Source organism: Elephas maximus, chromosome 2 (genome assembly GCF_024166365.1).
Source record: "Elephas maximus indicus isolate mEleMax1 chromosome 2, mEleMax1 primary haplotype, whole genome shotgun sequence".
In the NCBI taxonomy this organism is placed as follows: domain Eukaryota; kingdom Metazoa; phylum Chordata; class Mammalia; order Proboscidea; family Elephantidae; genus Elephas; species Elephas maximus.
This window is the reverse complement of record NC_064820.1, coordinates 61,089,377-61,111,453: the sequence shown is the minus strand read 5'-3', so window position 1 is coordinate 61,111,453 and position 22,077 is coordinate 61,089,377. Positions and strand designations below refer to the sequence as shown.

At 38.1% G+C, this 22,077-nt stretch overlaps 1 protein-coding gene across 4 annotated transcripts in view; it reads right to left on the bottom strand.

Annotated features, from left to right (window-relative positions):
- Positions 1–21,259, bottom strand: part of GPBP1 (GC-rich promoter binding protein 1) — a 122,798-nt gene extending 101,539 nt beyond the window's left edge. Inside the window, exons 1-2 of one of the 4 annotated variants that reach the window (XM_049864031.1) lie at positions 21,183–21,259; positions 18,713–19,666 (exon numbers count right to left, since the gene is read on the bottom strand). The gene's annotated coding sequence lies outside the window, so the exon portion shown is untranslated. Of the gene's footprint in view, positions 1–18,698; positions 19,667–20,892; positions 21,154–21,182 lie in introns of those variants that run through there. The other 3 variants (XM_049864040.1, XM_049864022.1, XM_049864048.1) reach the window with 3 other exon arrangements.
- Between the last annotated feature and the right edge of the window lie 818 nt (positions 21,260–22,077).

The window sequence follows — 22,077 nt, the reverse complement described above, 5'->3', positions numbered from 1 at the left end:
TCCAGCAAAACTCTCTCTCAAAATTGAAGGCGAAATTAGGACATTTCCAGATAAACACAAGTTTAGGGAATTTGCATAAACTGAACTAAAACTACAAGAAATACTAAAGCGACTTCTCTGGTTAGAAAACCAGTAATATCAGATATGAACCCAAGACCAGAACACAGGACACAGCAACCAGATATCAACCCACACAGAGAAATCACAAAAATAAATCAATAAAATGCTCATTATATAAAAGATGACAACATTAAAACAATAAAGAGGGACTAAAAAATGTAGGCATAGGTCTTTCATACAGAAAGGAAGTCAAGGTGACATAAAGAAATAAAAGTTTGGTTTAAACTTAGAAAAATGGGGTAAATATCAAGGTAACCACAAAGGAGACTCAACAATCTTCCTTATCAAAATAAAATACAAGAAAAAAATACAGACTCAGCAAAAACAAAATCAACAACAACGAAAAAGAGGAAAAGACAATATAGAAAGAAAAACTACGCAGCACAAAAAACTAAGTGGAAAAAAGAAACTGTCAACAACACACAAAAAAAGACATCAGAATGACAGCACTAAACTCATACCTATCTATAATTACTCGGAATATTAATGGACTAAATGCACCAATAAAGAGACAGAGTGGCAGGATGCATTAAAAAACCTGATCCGTCTATATGCTGCCTACAAGAGACACACCTTAGACTTAAAAACACAAACTAAAACTTAAAAGGATGGAAAAAACATGTATCAAGCAAACAGCAATTAAAAAAAAGAACAGGAGTGGGATTATTAATCTCTGACAAAACAGACTTTAAAGTAAAACCCACCACAAAGGTTAAGGAAGGACATTATATAATGATTAAAGAGAGAAGATATCTGGAGGATATAACCATATTAAATATTTACACACCCAACAAAAGGGCTTCAAGATACATAAAACTAACTCTAAGAGGACAGAAAAGCGAGACAGACAACTCCACAATAATAGTAGCAGACTTCAACACACCATTTTTGGTGAAGGACAGGACATCCAGAAAGAAGCTCAATAAAGACACAGAAGATCTAAATGCCACAATGAACCAACTTGACCTCACAGACATATACAGAACACTGCACCCAACACCTTTCCAATGCACATGCAATATTCTCTAGAACAGACCACATATTAGGTCACAAAGGAAGCCTTAAGAGGATCCAAAACATCGAAATATTACAAAGCATCTTCTTTCACCAAAAAAGCCATAGAAGTAGAAATCGGTAACAGAAAAAGCAGGAAAAAAAATAAAATACTTGGAAACTGAACAACAACTTGCTCAAAAACTACTGGGTTACAGAAGAAATTAAGAACAGAATAAAGAAATTCATAGAACTCAATAAGAATGAAAACGCTTATCAGAACCTCTGCAACACAGCTAAAGCAGCGCTCGGCGGTCAACTTATAGCAATAAATGCATGCATCCAAAAAGAAGAAATGGCCAAAATCAAAGAATTATCCCTACAACTTGAACAAATACAAAGAGAGCAACAAAAGAAGCCCTCAGGCACCAGAAGAAAATAATAAAAATTAGAGCAGAATTAAATGGAACAGAGAACAGAAAAACAACCAAAGGAGTTAAAAAGACCAAAAGCTGGTTCTTTGAAAAAATTAACAAAATCAAAAAACCATTTGCCAAACTGACAAAAGAAAAACCGGAGAAGAAGAAAATAACCCAAACAAGAAATGAGACAGGCGATACCACATCAGACCCAAATGAAATTAAAAGAATCATATCAGATCACTATGAAAAACTGTAACAAATTTGAAAACCTAGAAGAAATGGATGAATTTCCACAAACACACTACATACCTAAACTAACACAAACAGAAGTAGAACAACGGAATAAACTCATAACAAAAGAAAAGATTGGAAAGGTAATTAAAAAGCTCCCAACAACAACAAAATAAAGCTCTGGCCCTGACAGCTTCACTGAAGAATTCCATCAAACATTCAGAGAAGAGTTAACACCATTACTACTAAAGGTATTTCAGATCACAAAAAAGGATGGAATACTACCAAACTCATTCTTTGAAGCGAGCATATCCCTGATACCAAAACCACGTAAAGACTCCACAAAAAAAGAAAATTACAGACCTATATCCCTCATGAGCTTAGATGCAAAAATCCTGAACAAAATTCTAGCCAGTAAGAATTCAACAACATACCAAAAAAATAATTCACCATGACCAAGTGGGATTCATACCAGATATGCAGGGATGGTTCAACATTAGAAAAACAATTAATGTAATCCATCATATAAATAAAACAAAAGACCAGAGCCATATGAAATCTTACCAATTGATGCAGAAAAGGCATTAGACACAAATTCAACACCCATTCATGATAAAAATTCTCAGCAAAATAGGAATAGGAGGAAAATTCCTCAACATAATAAAGGGCATTTATACAAAGCCAACAGCATCCTAAGTAGAGAGAGTGTGAAAGCATTCCGCTTGAGATCAAAACCAGGCAAGGATGCCCTTTATCACCACTCTTAGGTAATCTAGCAATCAGGCTAGATAATGAAATAAAGGGCATCCAGATTGGTAAGGGAGAAGTAAAAGTATCTGTTTGCAGAGGACATGATCTTATACACAGAAAACCCTAAAGAATCCAAAAGAAAACTACTGAAACTAATAGAAGAGTTCAGCAGAGTATCAGGATACAAAATAAACACACAAAAACCAGCTGGATTCCTCTACACCAACAAAAAGAACACTGAGGAGGAAATCACCAAATCAATACCGTTTACAGCAGCCCCCAAGAAGATAAAATACTTAGGAACAAATCTTACCAGAGACATAGAAGACCTATACAAAGGAAACTGTAAGACACTACTGCAAGAAACCAAAAGAGACCTACACAAGTGGAAAAACATACCTTGCTGGTGGATAGGAAGACTTAAGATTGTAAAAATGTCTTTTCTACCAAAAGTGATCCACAGATACAATGCAATTCTGATCCAAGTTTCAATGACACTTTTTGATGACATGGAGAAACAAATCACCAACTTCATATGGAAGGGAAAGAGGCCCCAGGTAAGTAAAGTATTACTGAAAAAGAAGAACGAGGTGGAAGCCCTCACTCTACCTGATTTCAGAACCTATTATACTCCCACAGTAGTCAAAACAGCCTGGTACCGGTACAACAGATACATAGGCCAATGGAACAGAATTGAGACTCCAGACATAAATGCATCCACATATGAGCAGCTGATCATTTGAAAAGGGCCCAAAGTCAGTTAAATGGGGAAAAGACAGTCTCTTTAACAAATGGTGCTGGCATAACTGGATATCCATCTGCAAAACAATGAAACAAGACCCATACCTCACACCATGCATAAAAACTAATTCAAAATGGATCAAAGACCTAAATATAAAATCTAAAACGGTAAGAATGATGGAACAAAAAATAGGGACAACACCGGGAGCGCTAATACATGGCATAAACAGAATGCAATACATGACTAACAATGCACAAACACCAGAAGAGAAACTAGATAACTGGAAGCTCCTAAAAATCAAACACTTATGCTCATCCAAAAACTTCACCAAAGGAGTAAAAATATTACCTACAGACAGGAAGAAATTTTTAGCTACGACAATTCCGATCAGCTTCTGGTGTCTAAAATATACACGATACTGTAAAAACTCAACAACAAAAAAGACAAACAACCCAATTTAAAAAATGGGCAAAAGATATGAACAGACACTTTATCAACGAAGATATTCAGGCAGCTAACAGACATGAGGAAATGCTCTCGATACTGAGCCATTAGAGAAATGCAAATCAAAATTACAATGAGATACCATCTCATGCCAACAAGGCTGGCATTAATCCAAAAAATACAAAATAATATATATTGGAATGGTTGTGCAGATACTGGGACACTTATACACTGCTGATGGGAATGTAAAATGGTACAGCCACTTTGAAAATCAATTTGGTGCTTCCTTAAAAATCTAGAAATAGAACTACCATACAATCCAGCAATCTCAGTTCTCGGAATATATCCTAAATAAAAGCCTTCACACGAACAGATATATGCACATCCATGTTCACTGCAGCACTGTTAAAACAGCAAACAAATGGATGCAACTAAGATGCCCATCAATGGATGAATGCATAAATAAATTATGGTATATTCACACAAAGGAATACTATGCAACAATAAAGAACAATGAATCTGTGAAACATTTCATAACATTAGAGGACTCTGGAAGGCATTATGCTGAGAGAAATTACTCAGAAGCAAAAGGACAAATATTGTATGAGACCATTATTATAAGAACTCAAGAACTAATTTAAACATAGAAGAAAATATTCTTTGATGGTTATGAGGGTGGAGAGGGAGGGAGAGGGGTATTCACTAATTAGATAGTAGACAAGAACTATTTTAGGTGAAGGGAAAGACAACATAGGATTGGTCAGCACAACTGAACTAAATCAAAAGCAAAGAAGTTGCCTGAATAAAACTGAGTGCTTCAAAGGCCAGAACAGAAGGGATGGGGGTTTGGGGACCATGGTTTATGGGGAAATCTATGTCAACTGACATAACAAAATGTATTAAGAAAACACTCTGAATCCCACTTTGGTGAGTGGCATCTGGGGTCTTGAACACTAGCAAGTCACCTTCTAAGATGCATCAATAGGTCTCAACCCACCTGGAGTAAAGGAGATTAAAGAACACCAAAGACACGAGGTAATTATGACCCCAAGAGACAGAAAGGGCCACATAAATCAGAGACTCCATCAGCCTGAGGCCAGAAGTACTAGATGGTTCCCAGCTATAACCCAGGACTGCCCTGACAGGGAACACAACAGAGAACCCTGATGGAGCAGGAGAACACTGGGATGCAGACCTCAAATTCTTGTAAAAAGACCAGACTTAATGGCCTGAATGAGACTGGGGGACCACAGCAGTCATGGTCCCCAGACTTTCTGTTAGCCCAAGACTGGAGCCATTCCTAAAGCCAACTCTTCCGACAGGGATTAGAGTGGATTATAAGACAGAAAATGATACTGATGAGAAGCGAGTTTCTTGGCTCCAGTAGTCATATGAGCCTATGTGGGCAGCTCCAGTCTGGAGGCGAGATGAGAAGGCAGAGGGGGACAGGAGCTGGTGGAGAGGAGGAGTGTGCTGTCTCACTGGGGGAGAGCAAATAGGAATACAAAGCAAGGTCTATGTAAGTTTTTATATGAGAGACTGACCTGATTTGTACTTTCACTTAAAGCACAATTAAAAGTATACACAAAATACAAAATAAAATTACAGAATTTCTTAAATGTAACAAACGAAAACATGACAAATCAGAATCTATAGTATACAGCTAAAATAATTAGTGGGAAAATGATAGTTTTAATAAATATGTCAATAAAATTAAATTAAATGAATACCTAAATCAAAAAGGTAGAAAAACAATAAAAGCTAAAAGCAACAAACTTGCAAAAGCAAATATTAACAAGTTGGAAAAACGGAAGAACTTAAAATAAATCCCAAACCTATTCCACCGGGGGGGCGGGGGGGGGGACAGACAGACCACTAGCACAAATACACAAAATTAGAAATGGCGAAGCATTTTAAAATTCATAAATACTTTGGCTAACTCTATATAAACCTGAAAGCATGGAAACAATTTTTAGAAAAAAAGAATTTATTAAAAGCAACTAGAGAGAATCTATACAAATTACCATAACAGAAAAACAGCTGTCCTACAAAAAAGCACAATTCTAGGCACCAGATAACAGAGATAAAAATATAAGACGGGAGAAGTTAAACAAAAATGCTGTAGTCCTGAATTTGAATTGGAAGTATCAGTATGAACTTATTCATTACTACAGGGTGGCGCAGTAGTTAAGCATTCGGCTGCTAACCAAAAGTCTGGCAGTTCCAATCCACCAGCCGCTCCTTGGAAACCCTAAGGGGCAGTTCCACTCTGACCTAGAGGGTCACTATGAGTAAGAATTGATTCAACCGCATGGAGCCTGGGTATTGGGTAAAATATAAAGATTTGTTTAGAATTTAAATTCTACTTCAGCTGACAAGTATTCAGAATTTAAGGTGATAAAAGTTACTATCCCCTTTTAAAAATCTTAACCAGTTTCACCAAGTCACCAATAAAAAGATTTATAAATATATATGTGACATCTTATTCATTTAATACAATTTCACTTCCCATAAAGAAAACATTTCCGATATAATTGTTTTTTGAATAACATAATTCACCAGCAAACATTTATGGAGCCATCTACTCCAAATCGGCACTTCAAACAATATTCTCCACAAGAACACTTATAGTGGTACTTCCAGAGAGAGAGAGAATTAGTTTATTCTTCCTAGCACTAAGAGTGGTGACTACAGGTAGAAAACAAAAGTGCACTGATAGGAATGCTGATCCTCAAACAACCAAAATATGAAATCCACCAAACTAAATTATTTTATTAATTTGATATCAAACGTACTCTAGAATTTACTTAATGCTAAAACTCCACATTAGTACACTTATTAGTAAAGAGTGGAAATCCTGATGTATTCTTTGAAGACCAAAAAACACAGAGACAGGAAATTTACTGATAAAAGTAAACATATAAAACACAAACAGAATACCTAACTGAGCACCTATATGCAGAGACCATATTGACACTTTGCACATCTCAATTAATCCTCCTAACAAAAAAAAGTATTTTAATCCCCTTTTACAAATAAGAAAATTTCCGGTTTACAGTTGTGTTCAAAGTGTCACCACTAGTTCCTAATAAATTTCAAATACAAGTTACATCTTGCTCCAGTCTTTTCATCTGTATTATTACACAGGATAATTTTTACAAATATAACCTTCCTCACTACTTACAACAAAACAATGGGCTTGAAATTTGTATGTCAAAGGCAAATCAACTTTCTTGAATTACAGAATTGCAAATTAAATAAAACATGAAGAATACAATTTTCTTAATTTACAGATATAAAGGTTTTTAACACCCTTTTCTATGATTCAGTTTTAAAAGCTATAGTGACTAAAGCACCATAGTATTAGAACATGGGTAAAGAAGTATCAGTGAAAGAAAATAGGAAGTCCAATCTATACGATACCAAATGGTCAAAAATTAAAGCAAGATGAGAAGGGAAGGGGCAGGGAAACTAAAGTATTGGAAATGGTAAAACCAGAAGGGAATGAACACAAATGATAACACACTGTGACAAATGTAATCAGTATCACTTAATAATTTGTAGAAACTGTTAAATGAGAATCTAATTTGCTGTGTCAACTTTCACCTTAAACACAATTATTTTTAAAAATAGAGAACAGAAAAGTCCATAAGCCTGACACATACAGAAATTTAGTATGTAATAAAAGTTGGGACAACTTTCCTACTTCAAAATTTACCCAAAATAATTATCAAATCGATCAGATTTAAAGGAGAAAAATAAAAGCAACAAACTAGATAAGTGGGAAAATTTTTATGATTATCAAAAGGGGAAGGTCTTTCTAAGTATGATACATCCCATAAGTACAAATGTGTATATATATTCAAGTATATGCATTAAAACAAAAATTGTTCTATATGACAAAGCTCACCATAACCAAGGTCAAAGGGTAGAACAAACTAGGGTAAAAATACTCATCACATATAGCACAGGTAAGATAAAGGGCTGACCTTCCTTAATACATAAAATGCTCCAACAGAGCAAAAGAAAAATGGGGAAAGGATATAAACAGCTCACAGAAAAAGATCCTATACGTGGAAATTTTTCATTCTCATTCAAAACAAAAAGGCAAAATGCCAAAGAAAAAATCTGATACCCTATTAGTGCTGGAAGCGTACTGGTGTACTTCTACAGAGTGCAATTGAACTTATCATTCAAAATTATACCCAGAAATTCCACTTGTAGAATTTACCCCATGTTTACAAGGACATTCACTAGCAAAGTTCATAATAGGAAATAAAACCAAGAAACAATCTAACATGCATTTATAGGAGCTTGACTAAATACAGTATCCAGCCAATATAAAAAATGAAGTCACTTTATGTGTATTACTATGGAATAATCTTCAAAATATTTAAGAAAAAAGGCTGTAGAGCAGGGGGGACATCATGCTACTACTTGTATGAAAAAGAAGAAAAAAATACATACACACACTTACATATACATAAAGGAGCCCTGGTGGTGCAATGATTGGGCACTCAGCTGCTAACCGAAAGACTGGTGGCTGGAACTCACAAGTGGCTCTGTGGGAGAAAAGACGTGATGATCTGCTCTCATAAAGACTGCAGCCTAGAGCAGATCTACTCTTTCTTACAGAGTCACCACGAGTAGGAATCAACTCAACTGCACACAATAACAGGCACACATAAGGTTTCTCTGGAAAAATAAGAAACTAACAGTGGTTGCTTCAGATGGGAGCTATTACTGGGAAACAGGAATGATGGGGTAATCTTTTTCTAAAAAAAAGAGAATTTACACTGTATGCATGTATTCAAAATATTAAAAAAAAAAAACCTCTTCAGTCTGACTAAACTTAAAAAAAAAGTTACCGTCAAGTTAATTACAACTCATGGCAACCCCATGGATGTCAGAGTAGATCTGTACTCCATAGCTGGCTGGTTTCCTCAGCAGATTGCTAGGCCTTTCTTCCAAGGCACCTCTAATCTCTAACCTCCAACCTGTTTGCAGATGAGCACATTAACCTATCGCACCACTCCAGGACTACGCTATTTCCTAAATCCTCACTCTTAACCTATCTTTTCTCAAACTAAAAAAAGTACAGACTAAATAGCAAACATCCCAAGTGGAGCAAACAGGTTTCAACAAATGAAATATAAAAAATGAACCTAACCCTATAAAAAGGTCAGTACAGAAAGAGTGCTGACTGACACAGGATCTTTGATATGAAAGATTTGGAAATTCAAGTAATTTAACTTAAGAACATAAATGGCTATGAAGATAACTATAGCTAAAAACATGAACTAACCTTATTTACTATTTGCTAAGAGCTTTACAAGCATTTACTCATTTACTCCTTATTATACTTTCCAGGAGGTTGTATTATCTCTAGTTTAAAACCAGAAAACCATGTTTCTATACAGATGTAAAGCACATGTTAAATTCCCATAGTCACATAAGTGGTAGCTGAAACTTTTAAAAGGCTACATATACAAGCTCTAAATAACCAAGGATACATTATGTAGTGACCCTACCTAACACAAAACATTAGCCTTACTAAGAGATATATAAGTAATTTTCTAAGTTTTGAGTTTAAGTTTTAACCTTACCTGAAAGGCATTGTCCTGAGCCATAGTTCTATCAAACCGCATAAAACATAGGTCTCTATCTCATAGACAAGTAAAAGAGAATAGTATGAACTGCCATGGTTGACAGATGGTCACGAACTGGCCTCCACTGGCTGAGTCAACTCCTTTCATAAACAGGCTACTGGTCTCCCAGCAAATTAAGTTTTTGGAACGTCCTAATTTAACAGGACTACCAGTGTCACATTGTCCCTGTATCTTAGGCTGGAGTCTCTCAAGAAGCAAAACCAGTGAAGCGTGTATATATAATCATAGAGATTCATCTCACGGAAACGGCTCATGCAGTTGTGGAGGCTGGCAAGTCCCAAATCCCTGTGTCAGGTGTTAAGCTGGGGGCTTCTCCTTACTTGCCCAGTGCAGAGGCTGACAAACCCAAAATCGGCAGGTCAGGGGGAAGGCTGCCGGCTCACGGGGTCGCGGGAGGTGGAATCCCAAAATCTGCAGGTCAGGCAGCAGACTCACGTCCCAAGAACCAAAGGTCAAAGGGTAACGAGACAGATGCAGGATCCAGAGGATTGAGCTTTGCCACAATGTCCATATACACTGGATGCAAGCCAGTGGTGTCACAAGGCCTGGTGTCACTCAATGCGATAACTCAGGTGTCAACTCCCCCAGCAATGAAAACAGCAGTGCGTGCTTATAGCACATGCAAACGAAACCCATCACCTGCCCCCTCTACGGGGTGGGGGGGACCGGGGAGCAGGCCAAGCACCCACGACTCCTGGTATGCCATTCTCTGAGTTTGTGCCCAGCACTCCTTCCATGGCTTCCCTGCTCCCCACCTTCTCCTCCTCTTGGTGATGTCCGAGTCCTTGCCCATCTGAAAACTTTGCACCACTTCTAAGATAGTGGCCCAGGAGCTAACTCAGTGCTTGCACTCAGCAATCACCCCCTTTGACGGTATCACCCAGTACAGTCTGCACCCCCTGCAATCCCCTAGTGACACCACTGACACAGGCCACACCCCCAAAGAAACTCCCTTTTCAAATGACTGGCTGCTCACATCAGATCACAAAATGGGGGATGATTACATCATTACATAACCACAAATCACTAAGTCATGACCCACCCAAGCTGACATACAATCTTACCATCAAACCCTGTAAAAGGACCTCATTTTTAGTGGAAGTACCCCTGTTGTCGTGGAGTTGCCCTGATTCTGACTCATAGTGACCCTACAGGACAGAGCAGAACTGCCCCACAGAGTTTCCAAGGAGCACCTGGTGGATTCGAATTGCCAACATTTTGGATTAGGAACCGTACCACTTAACCGCTATGCCGCCAGGGTTTCCTTTAGTGGGAGAGAGAAGAGTAATTCATGTGTAAAGTCTGAAACTACCAGCTGAGTTAAAGGGCAACTACCTTGTATAAAAAGTCTTTAACACATGCGATTTATCAGATGAATCCATTTTTCAAGTAGTTTTCGACCTAGTGTTCCAGAAGCAATTTCATCACTCAAGCCTGATACTATTACAGTCTCAAGTTCAGCAGCTTTTGGAGCTTCACTAAGTAAGCCCACTGCACGGGATCAGTTAACAAGCTCTTCTTACACAACACCAGAACAAGATTACCAGTACACTGAAAAATTTTGTAAAACCAAAAATAATTAAAGTTTTGTGGGCATAAATCTGCATCACTTTCCCATTATGTTTCTTCCTCAAAGACACTAGTTCATATAATATTCACATAATTGATAATGAATGTCCTTCTTAATTTCTGAAAATAGGAGCCTAAAAATTCTATTCACCCACATATTTCAATGAATTCCTCAAAACCTGAAGATAAATGTGTTTTAGACGTTTTTAAATCTGAGAGGACATTTTAACTAGGTTTCCATCCCTCTGACTCAACAGTTCAAATTGGGTGAAATTTTTAAAGGCAAGGGTCATAGCAAAGACATCTTTATCAGGCAGTCCCTTCAGAAAGCTAATAGCAAATCCAAAGCTAGCTTTGAAACTGGCAAAGGGACTAGAAGCTTGTGTAACAAAAATTAAGCGTAGGCAGATAAAACACCTCCTAAATGATCTAACAAATCGATTCAGCTAGGAATAATCCCATAACAAATTTTAACTAGTCCTCAAGCAGCTCTATAATAAAACATAACAAGTGGATATGCGGGGAGGAGGGGATAAAGCTAAATTATCTAAGATGTTAATAATAAGTCTTTTACTCTGGAATTAACTGCACTGAGAATGCAACAATAAACAAATGACACAAGGTCCTTGCCCTCATGATAAAGAGGGGTAAAAAAGAGTGAACAAGAAAATTATGCACTGTGTTTTGAATGAAATGAATAGGATAACAGAGTAATGAGAGAAATCAAAGGGTACAGGAAGGGGATGGCCCACTTTGCACAGAATGGTTAGAAAAAGTCTCTCTCAGACAAGATAACATTTGAGCTAAAATTGAGTTAACATGGAAAGAACAGAAAAAGAGTATTCCAAAATTCCAGAAAGAGAGAACAAACATAAAGGCCCTAAGACAGGAAGGAAAATGCCTGGATGTGCTTATGGAAGAGAAAGGCCAAAGGCAAAATGACCAGAAGACAGCAAAAAAGGCTGCAGAGAATGGAAGGGGGCAAACAATGCATATGTTATTTTTAAGTTCAGTGGGAGGCCACTAGATGGTTTTAAGCAGAAAAATGGTATGATCTACCATTTTTAAAAGGATCACTCTGGCTGCTCTGTGGATAATGAACTACTGGAGCACAATAATGGGGCATGAAAAAAGTTAGCAGTAGTTCAGATGAGAAGATGGTGGTTTGCACAAGTCTAGCGGTAAAAACCAAAAACGTACTGTAGATTCTAAGTCATAGCAACCTGACATATTGCAGGGTAGAACTGTGTGTAAGTATAATTTGGATAATACCTAACACTTCAAGCCATTCAAACCAATTCAAGGTTGCTCCATGAATTGCTCTAGCATTATTGGTCCTTTTGCACATGCCAAACAATTTCCCCTTTTACACCAAATTTCCTATAAAAGATTTTAGCAAACATTAAGAGGTCTATCAGATTTTAAAATAAAGCAAAAATAACAAGTCAAATGTTATCATTTATATTCATGGACTAGTGTTCCATGGAACTGGCGTAAGAACGTACGTGTGTGTGTGTGTGTGTGTGTGTGTGTGTGTAGCTGCACACACATATAGTCAACTGATTTCCAACAGAGGTATCAAGGAATTCAACAGCAAACAATGTCTTTTAACAAATGGTACTCGGACAACTAGATATCCATATGCATTATGTTGACTTATGTGCATAAGGTATTTGATTTCAGAATACTAAAGGGGATTTTTTAATGTACTTGGCATAAAAGGTGTATGAACCTGACTGCATGGATCTGACTGCATTCCATACTACTCCTCTAGAGCTGCTATCCAATATGGCTACATGTTGCCATTTAACTTTAAACGAATAAAATTTAAAGTTCAGTGCCTTACTCACACTAGCCATATTTCAAATGCTCAATAATGAATATCGCTTGTGACTACCCTGTTGAACAGCATTAAAAAAAAAAAACCCAAACCTGTTGCCATCAAGTTGATTCCGACTCAGAGCGACCCTACAGGACAGAGCAGAACTGCCCCATAGGGTTTCCAAGGAGCGCCCGGTGAACTCGAACTGCTGACCTTTTGGTTAGCAGCTGAGCTCTTAGCCACTAGGCCACCAGGGTTTCCGGTGAACAGCACAGACATGGGATATTTCCATTATTTCAGAAAGTTCTGCTAAACAGCACTGCTCTAGAGTAAGAGCCACAACACACAATGCTAAGGAAGTTACCTGTAACAGAAGAATACACATCAACAGTTCAAATTCTGGCTCTTGCCAGTTTCTTAAACCAATAAACAGAAACAGCACTTATTTCACCTGGAAATTAGGAAAAGCAGTCTGTAAACTAAAATACTATACAAATATTAGTTTCAAAGTGATCCAAGAGGAAAACATTCCTGAATGAGGACAAACCACGCGAAGATTAATTATAATCAAGTCATTCATTATATCGTTAACAAAAATAAAACTTAAAGAGAAATATAAACAGCTAAGAAGAAAATACCTTCCAAATTTCCCAAACAGTATTATTTTACTTTTCTCACATTATGACCTTAAAAACTGTAACTATGGACCATAATGGGTAACAGTAAACGATATGGGTTCAGAAGTATCACTTACTGGCTTGTGTGACCTTGGAAAACTGCTTAAAATCTCTGCGCCTTCATTTTCTCATCTGATGAGGATTAACAATAGGCCCTTTCCCCAATGTCTATGAGGATTAACAAGTTAATACACTTAATAAGACTTAGAACACTGTCTGGCACATGCTAAGCATGGATAAATACTAGTTGTTAAAATTCACTCATTACACTGATTGGGAGACTAAAGTAAACAAACAAAAAACCTTACCTCCACATGTGACAGCCTGATTGGATTTGTAAATGTTTACTTGAAGCTTAATAAAAGTTAATTTAAAAAAAAAAAAAAAAACCTTACCTCCACATCTCTTCAAGTGGCTAGAAAGGTGGAAAGGTTTAAATTTCCTAAGTCCATATACGTTTAGAGCATTGACTCGGTGGCAACTAACGTCTTACATATGATATGAACCCAACCTCGTTATCTGTGGGGTAAGCATTTGGCTAATTGTGGGGACAATTACTAATTGTGAAGGATCACTTCAACTATTGTTGTTTTAAATATGTCTACAAACTATCTGACAAAAGGTGGAACTAATTCCCTTCCCCTTGATTGTAAGCTAGACTTAGTGACTTGCTTCTAACAGAATGTGGCAGAAGTGACTTCTCAGGCTAGTTCATTAAAACCACTGCTTCTCTCTACCTTGCTCTCTCTCAGATCACTTGCTCTGGAAGAATGCAGCTGCCATGCCACAGACTCAAGCAGCTCTGTGGAGAGGTCCAGATGGTAAGGAATAGAGTCCCCTAGTCTAACAGCCAGCATCATGAGCGCACCATCCTAGCAGTGTGCCCCATGACTGTACCATTTTTGAAACAGATCCTCTAGTCTTTAGATGACTACAGCCCTGACCAACATTTTGATTAAGACTTTATGAAAGACCTGAGAGAGCTAGAACCACTCAGCTAAACCAAAAACCAAAACCAAACCCACTACAGTCGAGTCGATTCCGACTCACAGCGACCCTGTAGGACAGAGTAGAACTGTCCCATAGAGTTTCCAAGGGGCGCCTGGCAGATTTGAACTGCGGACCTCTTGGTTAGCAGCCGTAGCACTTAACCACTTCGCTACCAGGGTTTCCATTCCACTCAGCTAAGCTGTTCCCAAATTCCTGACCCACAGAAACTGTAAGAAATAACAAGTATTTGTTGTTTAAAAAATAAATAAATTCATTAATTAAAAGAATGTATATTTCTGCTCAATGAAAATTAAAACAAGCTAACTTACTTTGTTACTAGTATGCATGTGTACTAAAGATAACTATTCCTAAAAACTTTTTCATTTAAGAATTTTTAAAAATGTTATTTACAAATTCTGAGTATCAATGGAAACATAACCTCATCAACTAAGGTTTTAAAAACTCAATTCTTGCTTTTAAAAAAAAAAGAAAAAACAATGGAAAAAAATTAAATGTGGTCTTAAAAAACCTCATTTGAAAACTGAATTAAAGGGCAGAAAATAAAAGATCAAAAGCAATGCACCAACCTATGGACAAAAAGAGGACTTAAGAACAGGAAACTGAGTGGGATATCTTGAACAAGAACATGCAAAAATTAGCAATTATTTGTAGGGATATCTTGAACAAGAACATGCAAAAATTAGCAATTATTTGTAGGGATATAGAGCAGAAGCCTTTAGCTATTCTGATGGGCAGATGACGATAAGGAAAAAGGAAAGCAGGAAAAATTGAAAAACGAGGCTCAACCACAAAGGTTTAGCAGTAATTCTTAACATATTGTTTCCAGTGAGTGTCTTGCTGAAAGTAATAGATCTAACTCCCCAGAAAAACATATGTAAGTGCCCACAAAATTATCAATTTCAAAGAATTCACATGAACAACTGTCTCCCACACCCATCCATGTAGCCAAAAAGAATTAATGTTAATAACTTCTGTCATGTAAAACATTTTAAAATGTTGGAGGGGTGGATAGGGAAGGGAGTATGTCTCCTTCCAATCTGTCCCCTGCCCCAATTATGCCAAATACACTATCCTAAGAGCTGCTAAACTAACAAAATCAAGGGCTATATTTTAAGTGCGTTTTCTGGTTACAGGACCGACCGCTGGGAGGAGAGAATGAGACTGTAGGCAAGGAGATGAGTTAGTAGGTTATTGCCTTACTGAATTTGGATGTTGGGAGGCAAAGTTATGCGTCATAAACGTAAGGGAGATGTCAAAGACACAATTTCAGGTTAGCATGAATGGAATACAGGTTAAACCATTAACAGAAATGAGATCAAAGGAAAAGCTTGACAGAATATGAAAAATATTAGTCTGGCATATGAAATGCATTAAGCAGAATCTTAAAATATTAGGATAAGAATAAAACTTTCTGTATTACACTTCACAATTAACAAAGCCTTCGTATACAATATTTCAATCAGTTTAGTGAAGAAAACTAAGGGCAAAAAAAGTTAGGTCAATATACAAGGTTAAAAAAAAAAGGCCCTTTTCTACCATTCATATTCTAAACCAAAAGTCTCCTTTCTAACTCCCGGCCATTACCCTTTTTCGGCATCACTGCCTTACTTGGATCTAGACAACTAAACATTTTTAACAAAAGTGAAACAGAAGTTGGTTGAAGCAAAGACAATTATATAATCTGTTCTGGGTTTAGGCTCTATCTTCACTTGCTTATTTTACTTTCAGACTAGAGGTTCCTATCCATATTCCCTTGTCCTAGAACTCTCCCAATTTTTTTTCTTCATCCTCCTCACTAATTCTTTCCTAACTTTTCCTCCCTTTCTAAATTTTGAAGTGTTAGCCACTTTACACATAAAAAATCCATACAGCATTCTCAGCTGGAAAACTAGAAAAAGTAAAAACAAAATATCCATTTAGCACCATACCTGTTCAAAGAAGCTATGCACGAATGAGATCCGAATATAATCCCAAACCACTTTAATTTTTAGTTAAAATGTTAGCATTCAAGTAGCTACTAACAAATTAGAAAACTAACGGTAGTTTCCTCTTAGCTCCAAGTTCCCTTAGTAGTTAGAAATCGAAGTTAACCGAAGAGAAGCAGTATACAGAAAGAAAAAAAAAATGCCAGGGATACCGCTCAAACATAATGAGTTTGGTGAAATAAAATCCACAAGGAGGCAGTCCAAGTATGGCCTAATGGTTAAGAGTATGAGCTCTAGAGTCCGTGCCTGGAGACTTGGTCAAGCCTCCAATCGCATCCTAACCAAGTAACTTTCTCCCAAGTCCAACCTCCCTAAATCTTACATTTCTCATCTTTACCACTGTAACTATAACAACTTTCCTCGTAGGACTATTATAAGAATTAAGATATACCATGTAAAGTACACAGCAAAACAAGTAACACAAACATCATCTACAAACTTTAGCCATTATTATTTGCAGACGTAGTTTAGGCATAGGAGACAAAAAGCAGAAGGAAAAAAAATAGGAGGGGAGGTAGAAAGAAGGAAAAAGGGATACTTCCGTGGGGAAAAGCAGCTTGGCCATTGCTCCAATTACTAAATAGTGGTACTATATATTTCGATCTCCAAAAAATCAATTAGAAGTACTTAACAAAACATTCAAGTAAGTGAATCTATCCTTGAACAATTACTAAGCAAAGTTCACAAATGTTAGACTATTCAAGGATTAAAGTTAACTGTTAAAACCCTTTGTCTCTGGAGTAATCTTTATCCTGACATTACAGCTTGGGATATCAAGCAATTTAAAGGAAAACAATCACAAATGATAAATGTAATGTGGTCCTTCTCTATGAATAAAGGTCATTCATTTTCAGTTCAACTTCTTAATCACATTTAAGGTGCATATTACCAAAGAACTTGAGAACCCACTAATTGAGGAATGCATAAAATAGGCTTCCCAAGTAAAGGGAAGAAGGCGTTCTTGCCACATTTTCATATAAATCCAGGTGAAAACTCCATTAGAAGTACTACACACAACTCTTACAGAGAAACACATACAACCTAATCTATTATGAGAAATAATTACTGAACTCTCTAATCTCAATTTTAGTTCAGAAAATAAATTCAATACATGAATATATGAATACCTACATTCTTTTGGACTCTACTACCTCTTTTGCTCTAAGTGAGTTAACAGGATTCAGCAGTTTAGCAAAAGAAGTTGTTTCGAAATGAGAGCAACTGACAAATTATTAAAAACTTTGCTAAAGCATTCAAAAGTCACCTCCTTTTATCTCAAATAGTTAAATAAAATACTCAGATTAATTTTAGTTAATCTCCTTACTAATATTCATTTGCTTAAAAGACAGACTGTAGTGAATTTTTTTTAAAAAACAGTAAACACTAAACGCCTGAATCACTGAAAAACTAAACGTCATAACTAATGTTAGCTAAAAACACTATTTAATTCTGCAAAATACAAGTATCATTAAAAGACAAGTCTCTTGTTTGTCAAAAGGATTTCTATTACAACAATTGATATTTACAACTTTTTTAAAAGCTTTATTTTGTTTATAAGTCAGCATAACCTTCCTTGGAGGAAAAGAAGTATAGTCATTCTTTTCTTGTTATTTTAAAAGTTCTTAATGCACTTTGCTCAGTTCTTCTCGGTTTCTGCTCCTGGTAATGTTTATTATTTTTGTTGTTGTTGTTTGTTTCTCTTTGGAACTAAAATCTTAAGGAACAATTTTAAATACAAAACCACTTCAACAAACTTTCAAAAACTTAATTTCTATAATGGATTAAAATGTTAGGAAAGGTTATACCTTAAAACAAGCTACTTCATGAAACATCAGATTAAAAACTAAGACCTACAATGTATTTTAAACAACTACATAACTGTAAACTGGAACACCAAACTACAATCATTCCTCACATTGAAAATGTAAACTCAAAACACATGAAATATTTTTTTCCTACCTTCCTACCGATCTATTTCTCTATAAACCCTGTGGTGCATTCTGATTATACAGTTTTCCTTTAAGGGCACAAAAAATTTATAACTTAGGACTGTCTGAATCTGAAATATTCCTGCATCTTTCTTACCTGCATTTTAATTTACTCAGATAATGGTCATTAACAGTTGTTTTCAGGCTGTCCAGGAAAAAGAAGCCAAGCAATATTACCGCAAGAAACTGAAAGGCTTCCAAGAATAAAAAAAAAAATAGTACAGGATAAACATGACTCTCATTACAGTTTACAAACAAACATTTAATTCACTCACCAAATAGTACTTACAAATTTCAACAGGACTGCACAGGAAGGTGTTGGTTTTTCCCCTGTAATCTTTATGTTTTCCAGTTTGTTTTTTTATTTTGTATCCTCTGAAATAATTTCCAAGTTCTTTGAAAATACTTAACCTATGACTATTTGACATAGAGTTTCTTCAAGTCAGCTACCCATACTTCTGTAAAGTTTTCATATGGTATTTCTAGAATTAGCCAAGTTTCTTGAATTTAAGATTATAAAGTCTTCTGAGGCCTGTCTTCTTTATTATTCCATGTACTTGTCACTGTTGTACTTATCCACTCCACGTGAAATATCCAATTTATGAGCCAAAAAGCAAAAACAAAATTTCACATCTGAAGAGCATTCCTAAACATCAGCATATACAGGGAGACACACAGCTATCTCAATACTACTATGCTGCTGGAAAACTGCAACATCTTAAATTTTCACGTAAATAAAAGATAAAAGGAAAAAAACTCTGTATTCTTTCAATGTCTTGATTTAGAGAAGCTGTCCCATTGTGATATGAAAAGGACTGAGATCGAAAATTCCTAAAACTTTTAATAAAGGTAAAAATAAACTACCACGAAACTTCAGCAATATTTAAAGAGTAATTTGAAACTGTGGAACTACTCAGTACACAAATCAAACATATCTTACAGTTTTGGCTGAAGAACACCAACAGGGGGAAGGGGTAAGAAACAAATAATTCCACCAGCTGAAATACTTTAACCAGTTATATAATCCGTTTGAACCAAAATACTGAAGAAATGCCTGGTCTCTTTGTAAGTAGCTTGAATTGTTCACTGTTATCAATTCACTTCAGAGATGATTCTTCCCAATTTTAATAAACTTCTGTGGCAAAAATATCCAAAACCATTGTAATTCCAAAAGGCCACTTCAAATATCCAAGGCCTTTTACACAAAACCTAGATGATCTTCATATAGGAGTAATTCAATCACCTGCAAAAGTTATTAAAAAAAAAAATTACACACTGAGCTTTGATTTTGAGCTAAAAATCAATCCCTATCCTAATGAGTCAATCTCTGGAGAAAAATTTGCTTCTGTATATTTCTACTGGGGTCCTGGAAAAGGACTTTGCCCAAGCAAACATCCAGTAAAAGTCTACTAAATGAAAAAGACTTCAGAGTAGAGAGGAGAAAAGGTGGGTGATGGTGTTACACGGACAAGTACTGATTTGAACTGGGGAAGAGGGTGCGGATATAATACCTGAGGACGTTATATAAGCTAGCTTTCTTATACTTTTTGAGTAAATATTAAAACTATAAAATTCACACACAAACTTATAAAAAGTCTTCTCTATTTCCTATCCAAGGAAAACGGACAAACAGGTGTGCTGCCACGAAGCATTAGTAAAGGTAGCTTAGGGACCTGGAGATATAGAAAGCAAGACGGACCCTCTAAATTAGAATATCCAAAAGAGGCATATTTTCCCCACTGAGGGTAGAAAGGTGGATGAGAAGTGGGGCAAGAACGTTTCTTAAATTCGCCACAGGGTGAGCCTTCCCCGCTTCCATGGGGAGCAGTGGGATCAACGTGTAGATTCTCATTTCCTTGAATTAAGAAAACAGGTTTCTCCCAACACTGAGGGGGTGGAAGGTTCCGAGCCCGTCTTGTAAACCACAGAAAGAGTGATTCCAAAAAAGGGGGACAGATTCTCTTTCCACAGAACTGAGATGAACAAGGTATCATCCGCCCGAGTACACGCAAGTGCCAGGGACCTGGGAGAGGCAGGGAGGGCGCGCTGCTAAAGAAACAGCCGAAGGCCACAACTCGGCCTCGACTCCAAAAGGGGCAGTGGTGCAAAAAGAAGGCGGGCGTGTGCCACAGGCCGGCGGAAGGAAGACCGAGCACAGGGGGTGTCAAAGCTATTCCCTGCCTCCGCCAAACAACACCCCCCCTCAGCCACCAGGACTAAGCCACCCACCTTTCCCCACAACCGGGCACCTCGGCCCTACTGGAATCAAGTCAATACCAAGAGGGGCCTTCCAGCGCTTCCTTCCCTTCTCTCGCCTTGCTGCCCGACCCCTTCCCCCCACCCCCCGATCTACGGGCAGCCTCAGACCTCGCGCCGCCAACGCCGCTCCCGACTCCTCAAACCCCAACGCCGACACGGGCACCCCCCGCCTCCCACGACTCTGGCGCGGAGCACAGAAAACGATGTTACCTTCTACCCCATCAGAGGTGCCCCTGGCCTGGGGGTGCCGCTGCGCTCGATCCCGGGAGGAGGTTTTCGGTACTTTGAATAATCCCCTTTTGCCGCTTTTCCCTCCCCCACAACCAGTCTCAGTCCCAAAATGGCGCCGACCCGATCCGCAATGTTCTGGGCCAAGTCTCGCGAGATCGTGGAAGGTGGCGAGGCGGGGAAGGAACTAGAGGAGTAGAGTAAAAGGGGGAAAGGCGGGGCGAGGAGCAGAAGGAGGGAGAAAGGGTGTGGAATGAGCGTTGCGAACGAACCTACTGGGCGGGGCAGCAAGAGGAGCGACTCCACAGGAGAACCTTCTGGCCCAAGCAACCGCTCACGCCTGGGTCAAAGAAGCTCCGCCCCCTACGTCGAGCGCATAGGAGCAGATGAGGGCGTGGCTGTGTCTAGAGGCGGGGCTTCGAAGCGGCCCCGCGGCAGGGGCGCGCGGGGGGCGGTGGCTCTGCACGGTGACGTCAAGAGCAGCTGGAGACGGGGGATTACCCCCTGCTGCTGACGTGAAGATGGTGAACAATCGGGAACGTTCGGTGGAAGGGGGAATTCCCCGCCGCTCCCTGAGGAGCCCCTCCTCACACTTCTCCCCCTTCTGGGGCCGCTTCGGAGCCTGTGGGATGTGGGGCTGCCGGTAGGGCGAGAAGGAAGCTCTGCGCCAGGAGGCGGCCGCGCGGGCTTGGCTGGCGCGCGCCGCAGTGTGTTCTCTGGCTCCAACCTCGGAGGAGCGGTGGCGCGCGCCACTCTGCAGATAGCGCGCTCCGGCCGGGATGGAATCGGAGATCCTTGCTCGCCTGTATACAATCCTGCTCTGTCGTCTGGCCGGAGCGTGGGCAGTGTTGGTGCACGACAGATTGAGCGCCCTGAAGCATGCAGATACGAGACTGTCGGATATAAATAATATATAAAAAATATGAGAGGATAAAACGAGATTCGCTGTGAACTAATCTCAGATTTTGAAAGGGTAAAAATGGTTACTAGATATAATCATGGTACTTATAATTTTTCTTTCCACTTAGTCTGCGGTAGTTGGATTACTTCAACAGAAGTCTCAGAATCCCACGTGCCCCATACGGTTTTTTTAATGAATTTTATAGTATTCGCAGTTGTTTTTTAATTATGATACCTTATAACGGAAGATTCACTTTGAAATCTTGA